The sequence below is a fragment of the Oncorhynchus clarkii genome, chromosome 22 (assembly GCF_045791955.1).
Source record: "Oncorhynchus clarkii lewisi isolate Uvic-CL-2024 chromosome 22, UVic_Ocla_1.0, whole genome shotgun sequence".
Lineage (NCBI taxonomy): Eukaryota > Metazoa > Chordata > Actinopteri > Salmoniformes > Salmonidae > Oncorhynchus > Oncorhynchus clarkii.
In genome coordinates this window covers 4,078,528-4,086,874 of record NC_092168.1, presented here as the reverse complement: position 1 = coordinate 4,086,874, position 8,347 = coordinate 4,078,528, and positions in this window count along the sequence as shown.

Below are 8,347 nucleotides of genomic sequence, written 5' to 3'. Positions count from 1 at the left end.
CACTTGTGTCAATAGACTTGGATTAATGTGCTTTTGAGTGACATCGGCAGAAGGGATGGGCACAGAGGTGGAGATGAAATGAGGGTTAAGGTCAGGGTTATGGTAGCACGCGCTCCAGCAGGTGTATCTCACTGATCATCCCTAAAGCCAACACCTCATTTGGCCGCCTTTCGTTCCAGTTCTCTGCTGCCTGTGACTGGAACGAATTGCAAAAATCGCTGAAGTTGGAGACTTTTATCTCCCTCTCCAATTTCAAACATCTGCTATCTGAGCAGCTAACCGATCGCTGCAGCTGTACATAGTTTATCGGTAAATAGCCCACCCAATTTTACCTACCTCATCCCCATACTGTTTTTATTTATTTACTTTTCTGCTCTTTTGCACATCAATATCTCTACCTGTACATGACCATCTGATCATTTATCACTCCAGTGTTAATCTGCAAAATTGTAATTATTTGCCTACCTCCTCATGCCTTTTGCACACAATGTATATAGACTATCTTTTTTTTCTACTGTGTTATTGACTTGTTAATTGTTTACTCCATGTGTAACTCTGTGTTGTCTGTTCACACTGCTATGCTTTATCTTGGCCAGGTCGCAGTTGCAAATGAGAACTTGTTCTCAACTAGCCTACCTTGTTAAATAAAGGTGAAATAAATCAAATAAATAAATAAAAATGGTCAGGATTCAGCCGAGTTCAGGAGTTGATATAAAAGTAGGGTTAATGTTGATCCAGGAAGTGGACATGAAGCTAGAGTTAGGATTCCATATTTCTTATTTAACCTCTTTTTAACTAGGCAAGGCAGTTAAGAACCAGGGTCTGTAGTCACGGCTCTAGCACTGAAATGCAGTGCCTTTGACCACTGCGCCACTCAGGATATATCTCTAAGTCACGCCAGCGTGACAGTTGTGCATCTCCATTCAGAACGGAACTTGCATGAACTTTGTACACCCTGTTACATTTTCCAGCATTTTCCGGCACCCGCATTCCCTTCATTGTTGTTTTCCTTCCTAATAACAACTTTGGACATGTGTCAAACTAAGTGCCTTATTACATTATCATTCTGGTTTCTATATATCATGTTGTTGTTTTTACTGTAGCACACACTATGTATTTATGTATGTATGGAGCATAATGTATTTACTGTTTTATTCGTGTTTTCAAGAACTGGTAACAAATCATGTATTCCGATTATTTCATAGATTATAATGGACACATATGATGTCTGTAAAATACTTTTTTGAATGTTGTAATGATTATGATGAGCTAATACTAGCTAATTTCCAGCTAGGGTTCCCGCAGCAGTCTAAGGCACTGCATCTCAGTGCAAGAGGCATCACTGCAGACCCTGGTTCAAATTCAGGCTGTATCACATCTGGCCGTGATTGGGAGTCCCATAGGGCGGCAAACAATTGGCCCAGCGTTGCCTGGGTTTGGCCGCGGTAGGCCGTCATTGTAAATAAGAATTTGTTCTTAACTGACATGCCTAATTAAATAAAGGTTAAATGTGGGGCACCATGTTTGTTAACATCATACAATGCATTCTGGTTGTTATGTAAATGTCTGTCAGACCAACATGAGGTGAATGGATGGTTCACTTGTCTTCCGAGTAAAATCCGGAAATGATGGTAAACAACACACCCACTTCAACATGCATACTGCAAAAATACCCAATTCATCTTGAACCTCTTATCTTTGGTTGACGTGGGGGAAAATAACATGGCAGCGTGCTCAAACTATACATTCTCTGATACTTTCAATTTTTTGAAAGTGTTTAACTCAATTATGTTGTCACTGGTAGCTCACCCATGATGTGATGAATTGTAAATAGTACTTGCTATCAGCTAATTCATATTCGGCGATGTCATTTACAAAATAGCCTCCAACACATTACTCAGCAGTCTACCACAGTGCCATAGGTTCTGTATCCAAAGCCCCGTATACTACTCACCACTGCAACCTGTATGCTCTCTTTGGCTGGTCCTCGATTCATATTCGTCTTCAAACCCACTGGCTCCAGGTCATCTATAAGTCTTTGCTAGGTATTGCTCCGCCTTATCTCAGCTCACCGGTCACCATAGCAACACTCACCCGTAGCACGCGCTCCAGCAGGTATATTTCACTGGTCATCCCCAAAGCCAACTCCTACTTTGGCCGCCTTTCCTTCCAGTTCTCTGCTGCCAATGACTGGGTAACCAATTATTTATTTTTTTTCCTATGATCCGGCATATGAAATTTAAAGTCAATCAACCCAAAATATTTTTTGGCTTCATTGGACACAATGGTCTTGCAGTTCTAGAAACTAAATAACTTGCTGTGAATTCTTAAGGCTATTGGTAAAAAAAAATATGTATTGACTTGAAACGGTCTGTGTCTGCCTGGCTGGTTGGCTGGCTGGCTGGCTGCATGCCTGTCAGTCTGTCTGCCTAACTGCCACCTGCCTGCCTGTCGACCTGCCTGCCTGTCTGTCAGTCTGACTGTCTGAATAAAGGGGAAGGAGAGAGAGAGAGAAAGGGGGGCTAGTGAGGCAGGGGGAGAGCAGGGAGAGTGTAAAGGAGGGATGAGGGAGATAGAAGAGGGAGGGGAAGGGAGGGAGGGAGGGAGAGAGAATGGAGGGTTAGGAGGGAGATAGATAGAGAGAAAGGGAGCGTGAGGGAGGGAGGGGGAGAGAGAGTAGAGGCGAGAGAGATGAGATGAGAGGAGGGGGAGGCAGGGAAAGAAGGAGAGAGAGAGAATGACTGGAGAGGAAGGAAAGAGAGAAGGGGAGACAAAGAGGGAGAAGGTCCAGGTCATCTATAAGTCTTTGTTAGGTAAAGCTCTGCCTTAACTCAGCTCACTGGTCACCATAGCAACGCCCCCCCCCCCCCCCCCCGTAGCACGTTCTCCAGCAGGTATATTTCACTGGTCGACCCCAAAACCGACACCTCCCTTTGCCGCCTTTCCTTCCAGTTCTCTGCTGCTAATGACTGGAACGATTTGCAAAAATCACTGAAGTTGGAGACTTATATCTCCCTCACTAACTTTAACCGTCAGCAGTCAGAGCAGCTTACCGATTGCTGCAGCTGTACACAGCCCATCTGTAAGTAGCCCATCCTACCAACTACCTACCTCATCCCCACATTTGTTTTTGTTTTTCTGCTCTTTTGCACCCCAGTATCTCTACTTGCACATCCTCATCTGCACATCTATCACTCCAGTGTAAATTGCTAAATTATAATGACTTCACCACTATTGGCCTATTTATTGCCTCACCTCCTTACTTCATTTGCACACATTGCATACCGATTTTTCTATTGTGTTTGTTAATCCCATGTGTAACTCTGTGTTTTTGTTTTTGTCGCACTGCTTTTGCTTTATCTTGGCCAGGTCGCAGTTGTCAATGTTAACCAGGCCTACCTGGTTAAATAAAGGTGAAATAAAAAGAAAGAAATTATCAGTCTATAATTTTAATGGTAGGTTTATTTGAATAGTGAGAGACAGAATAGCAACAAAAAAATCCAGAAAAACGCATGTCAAATGTTATAAGTTGATTTGCATTTTAATGATTTCTGGCTCCTAGGTGTCTTTTATACAGGTAACGAGCTGAGATTAGGAGCACACTATTAAAAGGAGTGCAGTTTGTTACGTGTATAAAAGACACCTGTCCACAGAAGCAATCAATCAATCAGATTCCAAACTCTCCACCATGGCCAAGACAAAGAGCTCTCCAAGGATGTCAGGGACAAGATTGTAGACATACAGAAGGCTGGAATGGGCTACAAGACCATCGCCAAGCAGCTTGGTGAGAAGGTGACAACAGTTGGTGCGATTATTCGCAAATGGAAGAAACACAAAAGAACTGTCAATCTCCCTCAGCCTGGGGCTCCATGCAAGTTTCTCACCTCGTGGAGTTGCAATGATCATGAGAACGGTGAGGAATCAGCCCAGAACTACACGGGAGGATCTTGTCAATGATCTCAAGGCAGCTGGGACCATAGTCACCAAGAAAACAATTGGTAACATACTACGCCGTGAAGGACTGAAATCCTGCAGTGCCCGCAAGGTCCCACTGCTCAAGAAAGCACATATACATGCCCGTCTGAAGTTTGCCAATGAACATCTGAATGATTCAAAGGACAACTGGGTGAAAGTATTGTGGTCAGATGAGACCAAAATGAAGCTCTTTGGCATCAACTCAACTCACCGTGTTTGGAGGAGGAGGAATGCTGCCTATGACCCCAAGAACACCATCCCCACCGTCAAACATGGAGGTGGAAACATTATGCTTTGAGTTTTTTTTTCTGCTAAGGGGACAGGACAACTTCACCGCATCAAAGGGACGATGGACGGGGCCAAGTACCGTCAAATCTTGGGTAAGAATCTTCTTCCCTCAGCCAGGGCATTGAAAATGGGTCGTGGATGGGTATTCCAGCATGACAATGACCCGGAACACACGGCCAAGGCAACAAAGGAGTGGCTCAAGAAGAAGCACATTAAGGTCCTGGAGAGGCCTAGCCAGTCTCCAGACCTTAATCCCATAGAAAATCTGTGGAGGGAGCTGAAGGTTCGAGTTGCCAAATGTCAGCCTTGAAACCTTAATGACTTGGAGAAGATCTGTAAAGAGGAGTGGGACAAAATCCCTCCTGAGATGTGTGCAAACTTGGTGGCCAACTACAAGAAACGTCTGACCTCTGTGATTGCCAACAAGGGTTTTGCCACCAAGTACTAAGTCATGTTTTGCAGAGGGGATCAAATACTTTTTTCCCTCACTGTAAGTGTTCTAATCACATTGGTTTGAGCGTACACTACAGGGACCACTGTAAAATGATCACGCCGTCTAGAATGATCACACCTGTGTGTTTGTATGTGTCAAAGGGTTAATCCAATTAACAATTAATTAATTTGCCCTTCCCCACATTACATGGCAGAAAGGTAGGCCTCGCTTGAAGCCTAACCTAGAGTTAATGTGCTTTTGAGTGACATCGGCAGAACGGTTGAGGCTAGAAACCAAATTCATGCATGGGATCGTTCAACAGACGCAAGCCTACATCTGACCATGTGAAATTAATTATTCACAGTGAAAACTTGGTCCCACAGAGAACAAGGCTTTTTTCCATAGAAAAGCATTACCTTCAGCCCTCACATAACCATGATGCCCCCGTTGACTACGATTTAGCTAGCTAACCGTCCTTGCACACAACCTAACCTTATAGGAATGCCCTGTGTTGAGGTACAGCTTCCTGTGGCAACAGGAAATGTCTTAATTCATCCTCAACATGGTCCTTCATTCTCTCTCTTCCATCCTCTGTAGAATGTTAAATTCGTACTGTAAAGACTTGAAACTCAAGGCATCATTAAAGAGTGTCCCCAGGAGGGTGTACGTTGAATTTTAGTTTCTGCGATTACAGGAAGTGACTTAATTGGGGGTCAGAGCGGCGGTCTCAAAGAGTTAAAAAGGTTTACTCTTACCAAATTTTACGTATTTGTGACCGGGGCAAGGGCGTATAAAAAAAGTCAATCACCCCATAACATGTTTGACCTCCATTGGACACAATGGTCTTGCAGTTCTAGAACTAAGAGCATTGTCATGAATTCTGAAGAGACTTTCTGACTTTCTGACTTGAAACTGTTTGTGTCTGTCTGTCTGCCTAACTGCCTGCATGCCTGTCAGCCTGCTTGTCTGTCTGTGTCTGTTTGTCTGCCTGCGTCTGTCTGATTACAGGAAGTGACTTAATTGGGGGTCATAGGGGCAGTTTCGAAGGGTTACCATTTTTTAATTTTCTATGACCCGGCATATGACATTTAAGTCAATCAACACGAAATAATTGTTTGGACACAATAGTCTTGCAGTTCTAGAAACTAAGAAACATGTTGTGATTTCTTAAGGATATTGGTCAAAACATGTTTTTATTGACTTGAAACTGTCTGTGTCTGCCTGGCTGGCTGGCTGGCTGGCTGTATGCCTGTCAGTATGTCTGCCTAACTGCCGCCTGCCTGTCGACCTGCCGGCCTGTCTGTCTGTCAGTCTGTCTGGATAAAGGGGGAGGAGAGAGAGAGAGAGAAAATGTGGATAGTGAGGCAGGGGGAGAGCGGGGAGAGCAAGAGGGAGAGTTTAAAGGAGGGATGGGAGATAGAGGAGGCAAGGAAGGAGAGATGCAAGGAGGGAAAGGGAGGGAGAGAGAATGGAGGGGTAGGAGGGAGATAGAAAGAGAGAGTGAGAGAAAGGGAGAGTGAGGGAGGGGGAGAGACAGTAGAGGAGAGAGAGATGAGAGGGGGGGGCAGGGAAAGAAGGAGAGAGAGAGGGGGAGAGTGAGGAAGGGGGGACAAAGAGGGAGAGGGTGAAGGAGGGACAGGGGAGAGAGAGGAGGGAGCAAGATGAGAGGAGGTGGAGGTAGGTAAAGAAAGAGGGAGAGAAAGGAGGGGGAGGAGGGATAAGGAGAAAAGGGGGAGAGTGAGGGAGGGTTACAGAGGGGAGAGAGAGACAGATAGGGTAATAGACGGGGTGATGGTGGAGAGGATAAAAGAATGGGGAGAGAGACAAAGGAATGAGGGGGATAAAGAGAAGGTAGAGATTGAGAGAAAGACAGACATAAGATAAACAAGAAAAACGTCAACCTTGTGACACTCATATTTTCCTATTGACTGCAATGTATTGAGAAAAACGTCAACCCTGTGACACTCATCTTCTCCCATTGACTGCAATGTATTGAGAAAAACTTCAACCCTGTGACACTCATCTTTTCCAATTGACTGCAATGTTTTGAGACAAACGTCAGCTTCTGTGACATTTTACCTTTTTTGCAAAACGTGCCAGGTTGACATTTTTCTATGATATCATGTTGCGAGAGGAAAGGGAGTGTAGCCAGTTTGGATGATTGGTCCCAAAATACAAGCTGAAATGGGTTTCCCGTGTTCCTTTAAAGTGACCCATGCCTGGTGGTGTAGTGTAAAATTCTGTACCCCATGTTTGTGTTGTATCAGATGTGGTGACTGGCAGAAACTATTAGTAATTGTCTAAGTGCTCCGGAGTGTCAAAGCTGTCCATCATTCATCTCTCTCCCTCCTCTCCGTCTCTCTCCATCTCTTTCTTCAGCTTCTCATAATATTTTCACTGAACTACGGAGGACAAACTACTTTCAGTGATGGAGTTGTCAAGTTGGTGCTTTAACTTGAGAAAATATATTACCTTGGGAAGAACACAGTCTACTGACATGTGTTCCTGGGATTTGGTGCAGGGGAAAATTAAAGAGGCATTTATGTGTTCCTTCTTTTGTTCTTTGATACTTTTACAAACTCAAGACTGTATGAGCTTTCTTGTCATAGCTCATTGCAGTTGAGGATAACCTTAACTTGACATTTAAGAAAATAGATTTCAAACTAAATCTACTTTAAGAATGGACAAATCCAGCTCATATGTGTATATCTCTTATACCCTCCAAACACAAGAACAGAGCTTCAATTGAATGACTGAATTTCAATAAGGGACCCGGGACCCAAATTAAAGTCAGCAAACACCAACCTTGTAATCACTGTGCAGTGTGCCAATGGGCTATTGGTTCTTCTCTTCTTCATTGGCACTAAGTTAAATTAGGAGAGAGATAATGTTGACCTAAATTTTAACCTATTTCATGTTTTCAAGTAAGTGCAATTGGAGGAAAGGACACAAGGAGGGGAAGCCAGTTCAGTCTATTGAAATGGACCCTTTAACTTTTTCTGATTCATCAAATCGATCAGGCATGCAGGGTGTTCTGTCCAGCACTGAGATACAATAACAGGCCCACCCTACAGGAAACAATACACTTGGACAGTCACAAAGTTAAAGAAAAATGAAAATAATAAACATTAGTGGAGACACCTTGCAGTTTTTAAGACAGTGCCGTGGTTAGTAGAAAATAACTGTGTGATATTCATTCACTGTTAAATAAGTGAAATCACCCCAGAGCTAGCCAAGATGCTTAGCTAGCCAAGTAGAGTTGTTTATAGTTAGTCAGCAACCAACCTACATTTTTGCTAGCCATAGTGCTGCTATGCCAATATGTCTCAAAAAGAATTACAAAATGCTCCGTCTCTGCTCAAATTTCATTTGGCCTTTTGTGTGCCGCAATTTTCCCCAACCCGGAAGTACAAAAAAAATATATATACGTTTACGCTAAAGTAAGAAATTGGTTAAGGCTAGAATTAAGGTTAGGCTAATAGTTAAGGTTCAATGGACAAAATCGATTTGCAGTTAATAGCCCTTCGAATGTGCCTGTTTAAAGCCTCCCAGGACTTGTTTTGTGCTGCCACATGTCGAGCTGCCGTAGAGTAACAGTGTGATGTATTAATGGCTCCCTGTGTCCAAATAGACTTTCTCTCACTTCCTCTG